This window comes from Crocodylus porosus, unplaced genomic scaffold, assembly GCF_001723895.1.
Source record: "Crocodylus porosus isolate Cpor-Errol unplaced genomic scaffold, CroPor_comp1, whole genome shotgun sequence".
Lineage (NCBI taxonomy): Eukaryota > Metazoa > Chordata > Crocodylia > Crocodylidae > Crocodylus > Crocodylus porosus.
This window is the reverse complement of record NW_017728916.1, coordinates 8,492,638-8,512,429: the sequence shown is the minus strand read 5'-3', so window position 1 is coordinate 8,512,429 and position 19,792 is coordinate 8,492,638.

Genomic DNA, 19,792 nt, shown 5'->3' with positions numbered 1-19,792 from the left:
GTCCGTGTGCGATGGGGCCCTGGGGGTCTCCCAGGTCTGGACCCCCCTCCCCAGGAGTCGGGCTCTTTACAAAGCTCGCTCATCCGGGCGACGTCGGTTGTGCGGGGCCACGTTCTGCCCCGGTCCTGCCCGGATAACCCCCCGGACCTTGTGCTGACCCTTCGTGTCTCCGCTCCCTCTGCCTCGTGGCTCCTGCCCTGCCCCTTGCAGGCAAGCTGGGGATCCCCGAGGCTGCAGGCAAGTCGCTGCTCTGGGACTTTCGTTTGAGGGGCGCGGACTCCAGCTTCGCAACTACGACATGGTCATAAGACCTCCGAGGATGGAGGTTGCACCACCTTTCTTGTTTTGCTGGGTTGAACCTAGCTGAAAGCTTAGTGGAGCATGACTTAGAGCCTGCTGCAAGGGGCTGTGTGGTGTGTGGCATAATGAATGCCTGGAGAAAGCAAGCGTGTCACGCCAGCTTACCCTCTCCCTGAGGTCCCTCCCAGCCCCTGGTGTCTATGAATCACAAGAGTGCAAAGCCGGGACGGTGCTGTGAGGAAGGAGAGGCAGCCCCTTGCCTGCCACAAGGTAGCCCTGGGGCTAAGGGCTGAGCTGGGTCTGAGACCGGTTCTGGCTGGCGAGCACATTTGCAGCTACTCGTTCGTGAATAAGGGAAGTAAATTCTTGTGCACCAAGGTGCAAGCAAAGCCCTCGCGGGCAGAGCTCGCCGTGATTTGTGTGGCTGTAGGCAGGTCATTGCATGGCCTTGCCCTGAAGCATCGTGTTGGGAGCAGGCCCCTGGGCTACCTACCGGCGCCTCTGTCATGCAACTCCTGTCTCCGGCCAGGGTTCCTGGCAAGTCTCCGAGCAGCGAAGGCATTGCACCCCAGCAGCGTCTGGCACTGATGGAGGCTGCTGCAGTGGAGACTGGCAGGAAGCCCCTGAAACCAGCCAGTGCCTGGAAAGAAGCTGCTCCTTCCTGGACTTCTGCACTGCTCTACTGGCACCGAGGCGGCGTTGGGGGGGGCGAAGAGAAAGAAGTGCTTCTGCAACACAGAAACATGGTGCTGCTGCCACCTTGTTCTTTTAAGAGGGCTGCATCAAGCTGGAGCACGCCAGACCCCGAGTACCACGTCTTCGGGGTGTGAGGATTCAGACACCACCACGCCTGGAGAGCCTCACAGCTGCACAGCCCCACAAATGCCACCAGCACACGCTCGCTGCCATCCTCCAGCACGCAGACCCCCCGGACCTGGCAAGAAGCAGTGGCCAGGCCTAGCGTGGCCCTGACCACGTTGCTTGCCCGCGGGATATCAAGAAAAGGGAGGAGCAGGCTGCTGAGGGACCCTTCCCCTCCTCTCCTGACCACTGGACCTTGCCTCCCTTTATCATCCCTTTGCACCTGGGAGGAGAGTTTCCTGGTCCTTGTTTTGCTGTAATGAGTAATGGGGAGGTCACTTCCAGGGGCCTGTCCCCTCGTGCAGGGTGCCTTTATCAGCCAGGAAATGCCTGGCCTCATGCGAGCGGTTCCTACGGATGCAACGCTGTTCGCATGGGAAAGGAGGAGAAGGGGGTGGCGGGCTGATGTGCGGAGGGGGTTGCAGCCAGGCGTGTTCCCGCAGGCTCATCCCAGCCGGGCTCTTTCCCCCTCCGCAAAGATGCAGCTCAAAGCCAACCTGCATGCCCCATGCTCATGACAAACGATATCGACTTGGATCCCCCCGGGGGGGGTTGACCACAGAAGGGGCAGGCCGGGCTCCAGGGAGTGGAGGGGCAAGTGTCCCCAGGAGCCTCGGTGTAGAGCAGGATCCGGCAGCTTACGCGGTATGGGAAATACTTCTGGAAAATTGCCTCCTGGCTGCTTGGAGCAAATGGCCTGGGCATCCTGGGCCCAGCACAGGCGCATCCCCCCGGGTGTCTTTCCTCCAGCCCTTATGCTTTCGTGCTGCCATTTACTTTGGGCAGGCATGGAGCAGGGCTTGAAAAGTTGAACTCCAGAGACTCGGGGGGTAAAAAAAATATAGTAAAGAGCTGAAAAGAGCCCAAAGAGTGTTATGTTTAAATCACTTCTTCAGGCCCGTCGCTGGGATTTGGGGGGGCTGACTCATGATCTTTGAATGCTCGCCGTTGGCGGGACTGGAGCGCCTGCTAACAATCGGAGCTGTTTTCCCAACACGGCCTGCTGTTTTTTAACCCGAAAGCTTGTTCCCTCCCATTTGCTGTCTGCCAGGCCCACGCACGGGGCTCGGGACCGTCGTATCGCCGACTCTGGGCAGGAGAGCGGGAGCGTCGACGTGTAAAATCCGGTGCAGCGCACGAAGCAGGCCGGTTTAAAAAAGAAGAAAATATTTCCCTCCTCTCCCCAGGCCGTTAGCGAAGCTTTCATCTCGAGGCATGACAACAGAAAGGAACCTAAAGTTGCAGAGAGGTCTGCAGCTTTTAACCTACCTCCTGATAAGCAGAGTTAATGAGAGCATCTGTAAGAGCACCGCCTAGTAACTACTGTCACGCTGCCAGCTCCCCGGGCGGGGGGGGGGGAGCAGGTTATCTACAGGGTCAGATTTTCCAAATGCTTTCAAAATCCATTCCCAGGTAATGGTTTTTTTACAGAGTCTAAACCTTGAGTCAGCAGCTGGGCTGCCAAGGGCCTGGGAACGGGAGATTGCCAAAGAGATTAATGGAGCCGGGAGCGGGGACATTTTGCAGGCTCACATTTTACGAGGAGGAAGGATTTCTCTGCTTGATGCGTGCCCCTGGAGGGGTACGGGCTGCTTAGCTGTGGGGCTTGTCTTTATGCCCTCGCATAGGCCATTCGGTAGGGTTGGAAAGGCTCCTTTCTGGATGTCCAAATGCCTCTAATCCTCTGTGTGCGCACCCTGGGGATATCCACTGTGAGAAGCCTGCACCTGCATTCAAGCTCCATAGCAGACCCGCCTGGTCTGGGCAGTGGGTGCCCCCCACCTGCCTTGCCTGGCTGCAATCTCTGTTGCCCGTATGTTATGGGCATCGGTGAGCGGCGTGCCCCTGCCCCAGCCCCTCCTGCCTGCACCGCGGTCCCCTCTCTGGGTGACTTCAGGGTTACGCAACCTCCCTGCAAAGGCAAGGCATGCTTCGAAAGCTAACTGCAGCTCCCCGGGGCAGTAGGAACTGCCCCGCACCCGGTGCCTCAATGCACAGGTCCTCCCCCGCAGGACAAGCAGGAGGAGAGGGGCAAAGGGCTAGGCTCAGGGGGGCCCAGTGAAAGTATTGAGCTACAGCACATGCTGGCTCTGGGACAACTTCAGGTGACTCAGCCGGTGCTTCTAGGGCATTTCTTAGGCGTTTGGAGGTCGTAGCAAACTCTGCACCATTTTATTTGGCATCGAAAGCTGTGAAAAAGGACTGGAAGCTCACTGCCCTGCTGCAGAGGCAGGTACTGAGAGGGGTTTAACCCCCACCCTTACGGCCTGCTTGCGCCCTGATGGGGGACCTGGAGCAGGGCGCCCGCCCGCACTGCACAGCCCAGGCTTTGCTGAAATGACCTGGCCCGGAGGGGCATTTCTACCAAGGATTCGGCAATCCCAGTTCAGCAGGGCCCTTGCGCTAGTGCCTCCGTTCAAGAACACGAGCAGTCGGGGAGCCACAGGGTTTTGGCAGCACTGGAGCAGACGGGGTCAGCGCTGTCTGTCTGTGCATTGCACCTTTTAAAGCCCCCAGGACTGGGCTAGCAGCAGAGCCAGCCCGGCAAGGCACAGCCTTCTCCCAGGGGACGGGACCTTGTTTCAGCTCTCTGCGTAAGACATTAAAACAAAATACGCCGCCACGGGTGCAAACAGCGGCACCATTAAAGCGGCGCGAAAGGGCAATTAAGCCACTCGAAAGGCCAGTTTTGTCACGCGCACAAGCGCCCATAGCTGTCCCTTCGTAGAGAATTAAAGCAGGGCCCGGCTGCAAGCACCGCGCCTGTATCCTGCCTCGGGGACAAGACCCGGCAGGCGCTTCCAGCAGCCCACCCTGAGCCTTTGCTGCCGGAGGGCTTGGCAGGGCTCCCAGCCCGCTGCAGCGACGGATGCGCCTCAGGCTCCTCGTTGTCAAAGGAAAGCACTGAGGACTCCTTGCAGCAGTGCTGAGGTCCAGGCGGGTAGGGCATAAGCATCCTCCACTCCCTTGGACTGCAGTAGGGGTTAGAGAGGCCTCAGGCCCTTAGCATGACCCCTCACCTTCTGCGCTGTCCCCGGGACCCAGGTGGGAGCGAGTGCTTCGGGCCTGTGTGGGAGACGTCCAGAAGTGTGCTAACCCCTTTGCCAGGGCAGCGGTGGAGGAAGGGCGAGCTGCAGATATCTCTAGGACAGGCACCAAGGAGCAAGCATGGAGGAGATGCAGCATCGTTCCCACTGTCGCTCCATTTTCGGCAGCTGCGGTTGCGCCTCGGCGTCCCGGTCGAAGGGCTGGCCTCACGGCTGGAGCGCCACGTTTCGTGCAGTTTCCTGCCACGCTGCATCCGCTGTTTTCTGTGGGCCTGTGCAGAGATTTGCAGGGTGAGTCCCTGTGTTTGCAATGCTGGACGCAGCCTTTCCTCGGGGCAGGCAGAGTAAGCGAGCTATGCCGTCCGTCTTGCGGGCAAGGTCCGGCGGAGGGTCCCTGTGTGGAGCTGCACACGTTCAGCAGGGCACAGCTGGCATGGGAGGAAGGGGGTGAGAGTGGCTGGTGTAGGAGGGGATGCATGGGGCTTGAGCCCTGAAGAAAGGGGTTGGCCCCCCTGGCTCTGGCTCTCTGCCCCTCACCTGTGGTCAGTCTCACCACCTTTCTGCCTCCCTTTTCCCAGTCTCTACACCACGAGAACACCACTTAGGCACAGTGCCTCGTTAAGCATCTATGCTCAGCTCAGACTGCAGCTAATTATCTGAACTGGGCCGTGTCGCTCCAGACTTCCCCCGGTGTGAATGGCAATGAAACCTCCCCAGGGCATGCCGAGCACTCGAGCCATTGATTCCCATTCTACAGCAAAGGTCAGGTGTTTTACTCATGCTTGATGTACCCGGGACCCTGACAGATCTGATATTTCCAATAGGCTCCTGCTTTTGGCCTTTGATTAAATGCAAAGACTAAAAACCACAGGGAAAAAGTCATTATTGAAAATCTCTGTATTTTGGAGTAGGGGGGAGTTGTGTCTGGTGCTCTGAGCCAGAAGAGAGTGGGAACCTTTATGTTTTCACAGAATCGTAGAAAATGAGGGTATGGAGGGACCTCAGGAGTCGCATCCAGTCCAACCCCTGCTCCAAGCAGCACCAGCCCCAACTCCATCATCCCAGCCAAGGCTTTGTCTACCCGGGTCTTCAAAATCTCCAAGGACAGAGATTGCACCACCTCTCTGGGTAACTTGTCCCAGTGCTTCCCCACCCTCCTAGGGAGAAAGTTGTTCCTAATATCCAACCCCAACCTCCCTTGGGGCAACTTGATGCGCACAGCTTTCACCAGTTCAGTGTTAAAGCTGGCAACTCCAACTTTCTTTCAGTGTTAATAACTTGGATCTATAATTTTGCTCCTTAGATACTTGACAGTGTGGTCTCTCGTGTGGTGTGACTGCTTTTATCATTAACAGCGCTATTCATTTAATGCCTCCATTGGCTTGTGACCTATCGTTAGACTGCCGATGGAGACGGTCCGCCATGCATGTATGTGTATAAAAGACATGCATAATTAGTAACTGTTATTTGCTGGCCATGTCTTCCCCGAATGTCTCAGCTCTCCTTGACCGAGAAATTTTCTCTCTGAGATCTAATGAAAGGTTTAGACTTTTTAATTTATTTTCTTAGATTAGACTCGGAAAATAGCCTTATTCTTCTAATAGGTAGACGAATCCCCACAGACGATATGAATAAATGAAAAAGTGGGAGGGAGGAAGAAAATAGGCCAGAGCTGCTATTATGTGATATAGTTTCTGACCTTTTCATTCTGAGTTCGAAAACATAGGAATTCAGACAACACCCTTCGTGTCTGTGCAAAAGCTCGGGGTCAGTCAATCATAGTGGCCCGGTGGCTGTTTTTCTGTGGGAAACAACACAATTTCTAAGAGCAAGCACGTTCCCTGGAAAACCTCGTGTAAGTGCCTGATGGATATATTCAAGCACCGTGGGTCACATGGATCCCAAGATATTCGAGGCATTTATTTGTTAAATCATACATTTTGGCTGTGTACAGTAGAGGGAGCTACATAAAAATCTTTCAAAGGGAATATGTCAAGATGTTTTCCCACAATCTTTCCTCCAGCTCCCCAAATCACGAGGTACTAATATAAAAATCCTAAAAGAGTCAACATTTTTTAGACGCTTTAAAAAAACATAAACCACATTTTTCTTAATAAGACATTTCTTAGCAAAACATTTCTCAGGGAAAAAGTGACGATTTTGATATAATTTTTAGATGGGACCAAGTCGAAATGTTTCTTTCCGATGACATCAGAACATTTAATGGTGGCGTTACCATTTTGATTTCTTTCCTTTGGAGGTTTACTGAACAGAAAATAGATACTATAACATTGTTTACCGAATATGTCTATTTTAAGGTACTCTAAAGAAAATGAGTCATCGGTTTTAAATGAAACTCTATGGCATCAGAACAAAATGTGCCAGTGATTTATTCTTAGCTTTTTTTTTTTTTAAAGTTTGGCAAGAAGTTTTGCAATTTCAGCTTTTTAGTCTATTTGGTTCAAAATATTTCAAAAGCAAAATATAGAATTGCCCATAAAACAAGAGGTCCAGCTTATGGCTATCTCTGAGCACAAATGTTTTCATATGTATTTGCACCTTGGTTTTTTCTCTATTTATTGGCAATGTCTGGTATCTGATGCATGCCGACAGACATGCCGTCTGTCTCCTCCTGTGTGAGCTCCTAGCAAGGAATACTAATATGATGCTCAAACATGCATGTGTCATGCCTTGAGCCATTGAGAGGGAGAAATGCAAGCCGCTGTGTCGTATATGAAATCGTACGGCCAGATCCTGCCCACGTGGGACTCGCTCTGCCCTGTGATTGCAATGGGACCGTTCTGGAGCGAGCTGCAGCTCTGCGCTCGGCTGTGAGCCTCCAGTATCTAATTTGTGTTAACGGTTGCTAGACCATTGCAAACATAAGGCCTGTATAGCAACGTTAGCAGCTTGTTTGCTTAGCTGGGCAATAGTACAATGGCACCTTTGTCGGGCCCGCGAAGAGCTGTGGACATTGCAGCTTGTTGAAGGGCTATTTGTTGTGTTTGAGGCAACATTGTATTTATGACTCAGAAAATATTTCCCTCTGAACTGAAAGGGAATGTGAGAATCGGGCCTGTCCGCTGCAGCTCCAAGGGTGAAACAGAAGAAAGCTGAACGTTTTCTGCTGTTAAACCGGGGTATTTTAGAAAACAGCACCCCAAAACAATCTGTTCTCATAGAATCATAGAAAACGAGGGTGGCAGGGAGCTCGGGAGGTCACATCCAGTCCAACCTCCTGCTCTGAGCAGGACCAGCCCCAACTGCATCATCCCAGCCATGGCTTTGCCTACCCGGGTCTTCAAAACATCCAAGGATGGAGAGTCCCCCACCTCTCTGGGGAGCCTGGTCTGGTGCTTTACTACCTTCCTAGTGAGAGAGTTTTTCCTAATATCCAACCTCAACTTCCCCTGCTGCAGGCTGAGCCCATTGCTCCTTGTTCTGTCTCTGCCCCCACTGAGACCAGCCCATCTCCATCCTCTTTGCAGCCCCCCTGCAGGGAGGTGACGGCTGCTGTTCAACCCCCCTCGGTCTTCTCTTCTCCAGACTAAATCAGCCCATTTCCCTCAGCCTCTCCTCACCAGTCCTGTCCCCCAGCCCCACAACCATTACCATTGCCCTCCGCTGGGCTCTCTCCAGTGTGACCACATCCTTTCTGCAGTGGGAGCCACAGCTGGACACAGGATCCAGATGTGGCCTCCCCAGTGCTGGATAGAGGGAAGAAGCACTCGATCTGCCGGCAACGCTCCTCCCGATACAGCCCAGGACGCCCTTCGCTTAGCACCAAGGCTCACTGCTGGTTCCTGCTCAGCTTAATGCCCCTTGTCCCCCCAAGTCCTTTTCTCCTCAGTACTGCATTTTTCTCCGTTCCCATCTGTGTCCCCATCTGCATGCGTTTCACAGGTTCACCACAACCCCCAGAAGAGGCACTGCTAGGGATGAAGAAACCTGGCAACCAGCTGAGAAAACCAAGCAGTCACTCAGCCTCCTATTAACTAGCAAGCCCAGAAGGGTTTCCACTGCTTCTCCTGAATGGCGGCACAGAAGCAGAAGCAAAGCTCAGCTGGGTAAGGGGAGAAAAAATGTCTGGTTGAGTGTGCAAGGCTAAAAAATTTGAGCTGTGACACTTTTAGCAACGGTCCCATCTGGAGCACTTGGGTAGGTAGAGCTCCTTCCTACCCTCCCCTGCTCGGTGATCATGGAAAAAGGTGCCTAAGTCCCTTGTAACTAACAGGTTCATAATGCATCTCTCCACTTTGTGGCAGGGGAGAGAGTACAGGCTGGTGCATGATCTGGCAGTGACTTTCCAAACATGCTGTTATCTTGGGCTGTGCCTTTTGTACGGTGACAGAGGAGGAGAGAGGGGCCTATGAGACATGGATACACTGGAAAGAGTGCAGCTGAGTCTGGGAAATGTAGGAAACCCGACCACTGAGGATGGGCTGGAAGAACGGGGATGATTTAGTCTGGAAGACTGAGGGTAATAACCCTCCAGTACAAAAGGGGCTGTGTTAACCCCTGTAACAAGGAGCTGCAATCCTATTTTTCAGTGATCCCTGGATTATTTCACGTCAGCTAGAGGTCTTGAGGGGGGTGGCCTGCTAGCAGCAGAAGGTACCGTGGAGAGCATCGGCGATGGGCCAGCAAAGCTGGTACTTTAAAAAGCGAGAAGTTTCCCGGTGGGGTCTGTAGTTTGTTCCTAGACTTGAGGAAGCAGCGGCATGTTGGAGTATTACTCGCAAATCGTCGCAGTGTGCACCGTCAGAAGCCAGGGTTGCACACGTGTGTGAATAATCACAGGCCCAGTACTCATGCAGTCACCATAGCTGAGTGTGCAAACAGCCATTTGCACTGTCCCCCAGGACGTCTGTGTACAGGATGCACGCGTGAGTGCAGCGAAGAGGTGTGTGGGGAGCCCGGCATTGGACGGGCGGCTAGTGAGTCTTCTGGTGGTGGACAGGCTGGGGACGAATCCAGGCTGGACTCTCTCATTTGGCCTCTTCTCTCAGCAGTGCAAGCACCGTGGAAGTGCAGGGATTTCCACACTGAGCTCAGCACCTGCCGTCACTGCGGTGTGCTTTCCCTTCTTCCAGCCAGCCCCTTCGTTCTTCTCTCTCCTCCCCACCATCCCTCTATTCCCAACCCCTCAAATCCTTTTGGAGACTCCTTCCCCCGGCCCCGGATCGTCTCTCTAGCCCCCCGGGGTTGGTGCAGGTAGGTAGGAGAGGCTGGCTGGACACGCGGGAGAGGGTTGATGTTGGCACCGGGGGAGGCAAATGCAGACTGCTGAAGGTCAAGTCCCTTTGCCAGGCTGGCTCTTTGCATTGACCTCATGGCAGGTCTGGATGCATGGCTGGGTGCTGGCTGGCGAGGGCGGGGGACCCGATGGGCAGCCATGGTGTGAGACATACTGGGGAAGGAGGAAGACCAAAGCTCCTCTCAGGGTCAGACCGACGCCACATTTGGAGTCAGGGAGGAATTTTCCCCCCGGGGAGATTGGTACTGGATGAGCCGGGGGGGTTGCCTTCCTCTACCTGACGTCTTTTGAGTTTAACTTTCATATAAGCAGGACGTTGGCCGCCCTGCTTTACCTGTGGAGGGGTCGGATGGGATGCCTTGCGCTATGTCAGAGTTGGCAGCAGGTTTATGAAGAATTTAGCTAATGGGTGTGTATAGGGTGGTTTGGACGGGCCTGATCCTGCCTCGGGCAGGGGGTGGGCAAAACATGACCTCCAGAGGTCCCTTCCAGCCCCACGTCTCTAGGATTTCTATGATTGTAAGAACTGCCGTATCCTGGGGCCTGGAGGTGATGGCAGCATCGCCGGAGACCGGCTTCACCTGCTGCTAGGAGGGCTCGGGGCTCAGGGCACCAGCAAGGGTCACTTAGCCACTGCAAGTGAACAGAGCAACAGCCAGAGCAGCAAAGGGACCGATTCCCCGAGCAAATGCCCAGCAGCTGCCCTGAGGCTGGAGCTCCCTGTTGGTATGCACATGCACGCGCATGTACACACAAGCACATGTGCACACACACACACTCTCTCCCTCGGTCACTGCCTCCTACTCAGGCCTGTCTGAAGACACGGGGAATTTTCTTCTGGACTCAAGTCGGGGTGATAAAGTGCCAAGCCGGGGGCTGAGACTCTCGCTAGATCCGCGTGAATCGCTGCTCCAGCTTCGTGCATCCGAGACGAGACCGTGACCGTTCTTTACAAAGGAGGCAGCCAAGATGCCAGGGGGAATCCAAGCTCCTTCCCGGCAGCCGGGTCGGGGGCCAAGCCACCCACTCATTGCAATACCTTGGACTGGAACAGTTCAAGCCGTCTGCGAGTCTGCTCCTCCACCCAGGGGCTCAGAGGGCCGGGAAGCGGAGCTGCGCCTTGCACTGCGCTCCCAATGACCGGTATTAATTTGGTTGCTGACGAGGCCTTGCAATCGGATGCAACGAGCAGCCGTGCCAGCTCTGCTTTTATGACTCTCCCACCCACATTTCCGGGGCAGCCTGGGAGGAGCAGCTGTGCTCCTGCTTGACAAAACACAAGCAGACATGTTGTTTTCTCATTTGTCTTTTTTATTACAGCAGAATTATTGGGCGGGGAGCGATCAGGGCAAGCAGGTGACGATGCACCTGGCTGACTCGCTTCCCTGGAAGTAGGCATGTTTCTGCAACAGGCACAGCCCAAAGCCTGGTGTATGTTTGCAAAGAAGGTCTTCAGTTGTTAAAGCGAGGCCTTGTAAGCCTGCACCCAGGTAGAAACAGCCCCTGACCGTGTGTGCATGGAGTAATGAAGGGCCTCTGTGCTGCTTTTTCCTCCAGTGCCCTCTGCGATGCGGAAAGTGGCTCACATGCCCATGTGCACGTGTGGTGCAGGAGCAGTGTCGTGCGCACAGTGGCTGGCCTTGCGTTGCTAGTGATTTTAAACGGAGAGAGCACCAGCGGAGGGGAATCCAGCCGGTGCGCTCCCAGCACAGCCGGCTCTGCTGGGCAGTGGGAACTAAAGCAGGAAAAGCTGATACTTGGTTCACTCGGGTCCTCAGGCTTGGCTCCGAACTCAGGCAGAAGGCAGAAGGCTTTATTCCCTGAGAAACAGCCCCTTTCTTCCAGGCTCAGGTGCTTTGCTGCGGGTTTCTGAACCAGCAGCCATCTCCTGGTGTCTGACCAGCCAGCCCTTTTGTCCCTATCGCATCAGCCAGCAATCTCTCTCACCTGACCACATCTGTCTGAAACACCCAGGAGCTAGCACATCTCGGGCACAACTTTTGCTCATTTCCAAGTTTCCTCCAACTCGCTTCCTTTTTTGCCGGCATCCCGTGGCCATGTGCAGTATGGGCGTGCCATCTAACAGTGCATCCAAGTGAAGGGGTTTCCATCAAGGCTTTGAGATGGTGACCCTAATGCCGGTGAAGTCAAGGGCGAGCTGGAGGCAGATGCTACGTGAACTTTCTGTTCATTCACGACATAACCCTGGTGATTACTCCTCTCTCCAGCCTTGCAGCATTGCCCGTATTCCCATCGGAGCCTCCCCTGGGCAGGGACGGCAATTAAACGTGGTGCTTTTCAGACGTAAACAAAAGCCCCCAGAGACTGGGGTCCGATGCCAGAGTCACTCCACCGAGGACCCGCGTGTGACCTGACCCCTGCCCTCCGACCGCATACGGATGCAGGGAGTCGCCTCGCTCCTGGCTTGCTAGGCTGGGGTGCAGTGCTTGAGAAAAGCTCATAAACCAGACCGTGTCCCGAGAGCGCCGAATACTCGCAACCGGAGGGCTTTGTTCTGCTGCTCCGTGCCGCGCGCTCTGGGAGACGTGAAGCTGGGTGAAGGGAGGTGGTTTCCTAGTTTTATCGTTAGTTCGTTCGTAGTGACGTCCAAGCCAACCCAAACCTGAGTCTCTTGAATAGCAACCCGAAGGGCTAACACGTGGCTGTTCTGTAGGATGGTTCAAGGCGCAGCAAAGAGTCCAGCTTTCCCTAAAACATCCTGCTCCACATTGGCTCCCGTCGGCTTGAAACTGGAATTGCGTCCGGTTGGATGTCGCGTGTGGACACTGCACTTCAGGGCCAGGTAAGGGATACCTTTTTTCCCAATAGCAGAAGCATTTCTGGTGGAAAAGGGCAAGGGGGGTCTGTCTCCTCTTCAGCTTTGCGCGCCTTATTGCTTCTCCCTTCTGCCTCCTGGTTGATTTGTCAAGGTCTGTGCAACTGCACGGACCGTTTCAGGGAAATATCCCAAGGGGCTCAATGTACCTGCCCGTGATTTGTGGTGGCTGGACACCACTCCCTGCTCGGAGCTGGGGGCTGGGACAGGACGTGGCTCCCGAGGTGGTGGTGGCGGTGCAAGTCTGAGATGGATTTGGGGTGGGCAGCTCCAAAAGAGAGGTGCAAGGCCTCCTCCAGGTAGTCACCGAAGCATTTGTTGTGCACGACTGAGTTAAAAGAAAGATGCAATGAAGTGTCTCCACCCTGCCTGGCTTCTTGCTGGGTCAGAGGGACTGTTTCCCCTTCCAGCCCCATCCATGAAACAGTTCAACTCCTGCAGGGCGATCCAGCCTGCTGAGCTGGAGAGGGCTGGGCTGGGGATGGATGAATCCAGCTGGCTGAGTGCCGTGGGGAACAAGTCTCTTGGCCTGCCTCCCCCCTTGCCCCATGCTGCTGGAGCTGCCCCCGTTACAAAACCCACCAGCACCAGAGCTCGCCCACCAGCTTGCTGCGGGCGCAGGAGTCCGGGCTGCTTGGCCAGGCAGGGGACTGGCTTCATCACCTTGAGGCTTTGTGGGGAAACCTCCGCCGGTGCAGAGCCCAAGCCTTCTTTTAGCCTCTGGGCCAGGGGGTTTCCATCCCTCCCGTCACCAGCACTAAAACAGGTGCTTACTGCATTCGCTTGAGACTCCAGGGGGAAGCTCAGGTGCGAACACAGAGCACGTTTCCTACCCTCAGCTCTTGGTTGGGGCAATGCAGCTTGTTTGAAATATGAAGTAGCAGAGATTTGGGTGCAAGCATTTTTATGTCTGGTTGCACTTGCCGGTATCATAGGAAATGAGGGTTGAAGGGAGCTCAGGAGGTCACATCTAGTCCATCCCCCTGCTCAAAGCAGGACCATCCCCAGCTCCATCATCCCAGCCAGGTAGGACTATGTGAAGCCAGCCTCTGGAGCCCCAGCCCATTGCCTGCCTTGTCTTTGTGTAACCAGGGCCTCCATCCAGTGCTTTTCCCTTAAGCCAGTGGTTCTCAACTTTTTTTAAACTCAAGACCCCCTCATTCAACTCAAGATGTCCCTCTGAAAATGCCAGCTCTTAGCTTTTGCTTGTTTTTTGACAACGGAAAAATCTTGGAGCAGTTTTTCTGCTGCAAAGAACTCAGAACAGGGCTGAATGTTTTTGACGCTATTTGAAATCTCTGGGTTGATCTCATGAATCATGTTGGCACATCTAACAATGCTAACGTTGCACGGCATCCTGCAACGCCCTCGAAAGGATCTCAAGGCTCCGAGGGTGCCACAGCATCCTGGTGGAGAATCACTGCCCGAAACGTTGCATCTTTTTTGCCAGGCCTTCCCCCATGCTGAGTGAGACATGCCTCCTTGCCTAGCGGCTGTCTGCACTGCAGACTTATTAATAAAAAATCACAACGTCACGTATAAGCCACACTACCGAATCTGTCATTGTCACCAAAATGCAGCATGGGTGTGTGTGTGTGGGTGGGTGTGGGTGTGTGCGTGCACGTTTCCCCCTCCCACCCTTTTTAGTAACTGGGTGCTGCAGTAATTGTTTAAGGAGAAAAAAAAACAGAGAAATCAGTCCCAAGGCTTCCAAAAAGAGCATGCAGTGAGTAAGATTTGGGAGAGATGCATTTGACAGTGTTAACTTGTGACCGTGAGAAATGGGTTTTGCTGAAATACAGTCATAAAAATAGGGCACCTTTATACTTCCGAGGCATTCATCTCGTTGCAGGGGTGACAATTACCATGACTTGGAAACAAGGGATTTAAAATATGTGGTTGTCTAGGGGATTAGATTAAATGATGCCCCTGCCTTTGGTTAAAACATGCGTGACTCTCCTCCACTGGTGACCATTCAAAAAAGCTGCAGACATTTTCAGTGGTGCAGGATTTGGTTTGGTTGAGTTACCCGAGTCTGAGTTTCTTCTGTTGTGAGCTCTGGTGCACAGCATCTGAGCTTGTACTGGGAGGGGCTCTGGCTTGGAGATGACTCCAGTACATCAGAGGGAGTTTAATGGAGAGCCACAATTTTGTGCGTGAGGTTTAGCAAGCAAAAGGAGGAAGCAGGCCTGGCCAGGGGATGGCAGAACAGACAGCGAGGCTGGAGCACGATGGGCGTGGTGGGTTCTGGAGCAAGGGGTGGGACTGGAGTTTGCAGCAGGTCCCCTCCTTCCATTTGGAATTGCCTCCAGTGCTCCCAGCCTCGCTCACCCCGGTTCCTGATGGGAATTTCAGGCCACAAGGGCTGCTCCAATGATGCACTGGCCAATTTGTGATAACGGGGTGTACCTGGACCTGGAAAGCTGCAGACAGGATGAGATTCCCCTCCCAGGGCATGCTTTGTTTGCGAACAAACTTCCTGAAAAAGTGCCCAGGTCTCGCGCCCTCTGGTCTGAGTTCTGCAGGCAGCTACGGTCACTGTATTTCCTTTATATTATGTGTGTGTATGTAATATATATTTATGTACATGCATTGTATGTATACATGCAGCAGATAGATAGCTAGATAGATGGCAGACAATTTAGCTTGCTCCTTGGGGGAATTAGCCACATAACCAGCCAGAACAGAAGGTAGCACCTGACATTGCTAGGGTAAGAGGTTGGTGCTTTCAGATCCCCTAGATCTTACTCCTTCGTGGTGGGGGGGAAACCGTAGGTGAGCGTTTAGTCTGTGTTCTGATGGGTGGCATCCAGATCGAAGGCACTGGGCCCAGTGTGAGGATGCAGTCAGGTCATGGTACCCATTGAGGATGATTTAGTGCATGTCCAAATGGCCTGTGACCCTCAGAGCATCAGCTCTTCCACAGTTTGCCTGACTGGGAAAAGGTTTCTGGCCTGGAAAGTCCCAAGCAACTTGATGTTTGAGGGCCGGTTTTGCTGGGGCTGGTGCCTTCGTTGTGGTTGCAGCCCTCGGGGGTCCAAGCCCCAGATTGTTTAGCCCCTAGCCAACGCCTCCTGTGCAGCTGCTGGTACATATCTACTGAGATAAGCTGCAGGCTAGGAAGCAGCGTTTCCTGACAAGCAGCCCTGCTGTCAGGCTGCCACAGGCAGACACTAGGAACTGGGCCTGTGCTTTGAAAAATGCAGACGCACCGAGCTGGGAAGTGGCTCTAAAACTAACCGGGAGAGCAGCCTCCCTCCCCCTGCCAGGGTGCAGGTGTAATCAAACTGCAGGGCACCTGAGAAATAGGAGCCCATGCACGAAGGAAAACCATCATTTGCATCTGCGGAAGTGCCTTTTATCTATGGATCATGCTGGGCTCCACCGGCGTGAGGGAGCCTGGGCTCACAGCACCCCTCTCCCATCAGGAGCGAGGAGTTTAGTGCCATCAGGGTTTAACCACGCCAGCCTGGTGAGGTTCGGGTGGACCTACACCTGTCAGGGGTAGCTGGGAGCTGGATGGGTGCTGGCCTTCCCACCGGCTGAGGACTGCAAAAAATGATCCTGTCTGGCACAGAAATGCAAGCCTTTTCTAAGAGTTTTGTGCGCTCACCAGGGAGAGACAGAGAGAGAAAACACCTGTCTCTCTGGCCCAATGTACAGCTAGTTCTGCCTCCAATGTGGAACAGCTCCCACAGGAAATCCTGAGATACACCTGCTCCAGAAGAGCCTGGGGGCCGTACTCTGACTGCACGATGCCAGGGTTTGAATCAGGGTCTTTCACAGACCAGGAGAGGACCTCCATCACCGGGCTATTCTGGGGGCACTGTGTCACGCTCTCATATTTTCATCAGCTGCCTGGAACCTGGGAAATGGTTTTATTTTTCCTGGAGCTTCTCCTGGCCCGTGCAAAGCTTGAGTTTGATGAATCAGTGCTGTCAGATTGGAAACGTGCTTAGACCGAACCCCCCCCACATCCACAGCTCATCTTCGTTGTGGTGAGACCAGCAGCAAGTGCATAAAACATGCTACTTGGTGCTAGAAATGATCCAAATTTAGAATTTCCTTTGGGTCAAGTCCAACCTCAGTCGAGCGGGAAGTATTGAGCTGAATCCCGGAGTCCCAGGGCCATGACCTGTGATTTATAGGTGGCCCACGTAGTGGATGCCTTTTTGCCCTTATGCTCCATAAGGCTGTGAAATTTGAAGAGATCTCTGCCGGATGTATTTTATATTCACTCATCCTGGGTGGTTGTGACGACATGGTGCAGGGAAGTTGGGGCCGGTCCTGCTTGGAGCAGGGGGTTGGTCTAGAAGTGACCTCCCAAGCTCCCTTCCAGCCCTAATTTTCTGTGATTGTAGGAAGCTGTGGAAATCCATCTTGCAGTGTTGGGTTGGCCCCAAGAGACTTCCAGCTCTTCCACACAATAATGTTGACTTTGCAGGCAGTGTTGGGTGCCCTAGGAAGAGCAGATCAGATCCTCTGCTCTTCCTCCCACCTTATGCCAAGAGATTACCATTTGCTTACTGTCACGCTGGGTGTTAGAAGTGGGACTGAAACTCAAGCATCTCAATTCCCGGTCCCTTGCTTCAGCCCCTGCATGGCGTGGGATTAATTTCCTTGGGTATAAATAACCCTGTTTATCACTTTGGTTTCATGATTCAGCATTCCGGTGTCAACAGTTGATGCTAATCAAAGCCGGCTAGCATCAGATTTCCGTGAGGCGACTGCAAATGGAGGTTTCGGAGAAGGGATGGTCCTTGCAAAGGGCAGGGAGATTAAAGGGAAGAGGAACGAGAGGTGCTTCTGGCCTCAGGCTCAGCTCACGTCCAACGGAGAGCTGGGCTTCTCCTCTTCGCTCCTCACGCAGGTACAGCCAAGGCAACCTGCTCATGTCGGATCCCAGCGGGAGCGTTTTGCCTGGCTGCTGTGCTTCATGCACTATTTCCTCTTGCAGTACCCAGATATTGTGAATGGTACCACAGCCTTTTCCTTGCAGAGCATCCTCCTTCATCCTCTGCTGGACAGGCTCACCGCTAAGCATCAGGCATCCATCTTTGCCACCGATCGCTTTATATTCTACTCACACGTGTCCATGTGCTATTACTATTTGTGCTGCGCTGATGCTACCCCTTACCTTCCTGCTTGGTCGGGCAAGAGAGTTACCTGCAGGCCTGGTAGGCACACACTTGGATTTATTCTGCCCGTGTCTTTGCAGGCTTTGCTTGCATTTGTTAGTTAACTGATGCACGTAACTGCCTGGTGAAGCAGGTGAATGTTATTTTCTCAATTGGGCAGACCGGGAACACTGACACGCCATGTGACTAAGGCTGATGTTTCCACCTGTGGCCGGTGGCTTTGGCTGACTTCAGTCTGAATCATTAGCCCAGACGCTCTCAACCTGGTTCTCCCCCCACAAAAAAATAAAAATAAAAAAATAAATCACTGGCCTAAGGGACTTGCCCAGGGTCACATGGTGACTCCGTGGCAGAGCCACAATTAGGAGGCAAATCTCCTGAGGGCCAGTCCAGTCTTGACCAGCCTGACCCTCTTTCCTCTCCTTAGTGCTATGCCCTTGTCCTTGAAATCGATGGGAAATTTCCACAAATGTTATTTTTTTGCATGTTCTTCCATGCTCAGTGTTTAGTGCTGGGACTGCTACAGCCTGGCTGGCAGTAGATAAGGCTGCTGCCGCCGCCATTTCCATCTGCAAATAACTTTGCAAACAGTGGCACATTGATGCAGACCGTGCCTCTGTGTGGGAGAGAAGCAAAGTGACTTGTTCTCGGGTCCCAGGCTAGCTGCCATTTTTAACAATCTTTGGTGGGAGTTCAAACCCGATGATTTATAAAGCAAAGGCCAGGCAGAGTTGAACATGCAACCCAAGCAGGCCACGGGATATTTTTGTGGGCTGCACTGGAAAGCCTGCTTTGAAACCACCTAGCTAGGCGGGCTAGGAAATCAGCTTCTCCTTCCGCACACAGAACAGGTTGCGTGGATTTAGGACTGCTTCATGCTGTGCATAGGTTCCCCTTCTCGCGTCATCGTGGGTGCAGTTCGTTGAGCAAAACCAGAATGGCAGTGAACCGTGGCAGCAAGACTACCTCCCATAGCTGAAACAACACAGCAATGCTGGCAAGGTGGAGGGGGAACATACCAGAGAGCTTTCCCCACTTCTGTGCTAACAGGCCTCCGGGTATGGGATCCGCATCGCATTTAGAGGAGACACGGGGAATTTGAGGCTGAAACTGAACTTTTAAAAAAAATACGCATTCTTTATGCATTTGTATTCAGAGCTGCTGTGAGATGGGCTGGGGGGTTAAGACACTAGAGCTCAATCTGGTTAGACTCAAGGCTGCCCTCGGAGCATGCCAGTTCTTCACTGTCACTCTTTTATGACAAAAATATCCTTGAGTCATTCTCCTCTTGCAAAGGGCTCAGCTGGACCACAGCAGGGCAGGGTGTTTTGGACACTGCAGATTCCTATGGAAATATTTAGGTTTATCTTCTGTATCATACCAGTGCATCTACCTGATTCCAGCTAAACTGTTCACCACCCTCTCTTCTTTTGAAAGCTCTTGATGAAAATGCCAGCTAGCCTTTCTTGTGTCCTGCTTTGCATTGGCGGCTGTTGTGGTCATACAGCTCCTATTTTGCAGCCCGATGAAGTCCTGTTTGAGCTGGCTTCCATCTTAGGCTGAATCACTCTGCCCCGGCTGATGAGTAAAGCTGCTAGTTTCTTTTTACCTGGAGAAACATAGGTGCTGTGCTCTGCGGGGTGATGCCCTCGGCATGTGCCTCCCCCTTGGCTAAAGCCTGGCTCTGCCCGTGGTGGCACCCTGCCCAGCTCTTCAGGGGCACGACTGACCATAGACTCGCAGAGCGGAGGGCTGAAGGGGGCCCGGGAGATGCGTCTATCCAGCCCCCTGCTCCAAGGGGGCCAGCCCCGACTACATCGTCCCCGCCAGAGCTGGTTACCCAGGACTTTAAAACCTCCCAGGATGGAGACTGCACCACCTCTCTGGGCAGCCTCTTCCAGCGCTTCCCCACCCTCCTCGTGAGAGAGTTCTTCCTAATCTCCAGCCTCAACTTCCCGTGCTGCAGCCTGAGCCCACTGCTCCTTGTCCTGCACCTGCCCGCACTGCGACCAGCCCGGCTCCAGCCTCTGTGCGGCCCCGGCGGGGAGCTGAAGGCCGCTACCACCCCCTCTGCAGCCGCCATGCCCTCCCGGCGGCGGTGAGGGCTCAGCACCTCGGGGGAAACCGTCCGCTCCAAGCTTCCTGCCACGGAAACTACGAGCTCCTTTGGGGCCCCCGGTGGCGTGTTCCGGATCTCTCTGGGCACACGGTAATGCAAACAGGGCCGGGCCTGGAGGTGACAGCTGAGCTCGAGCGGGAGAGCGGGCGGCGCCCGCCGGCCCTCAGCGGAGCGCGAGGGGCAGCGGCAAGGCCCAGCGCCGGCCCGCCCGGGCGTGGGGACGAAGCGGGCCGC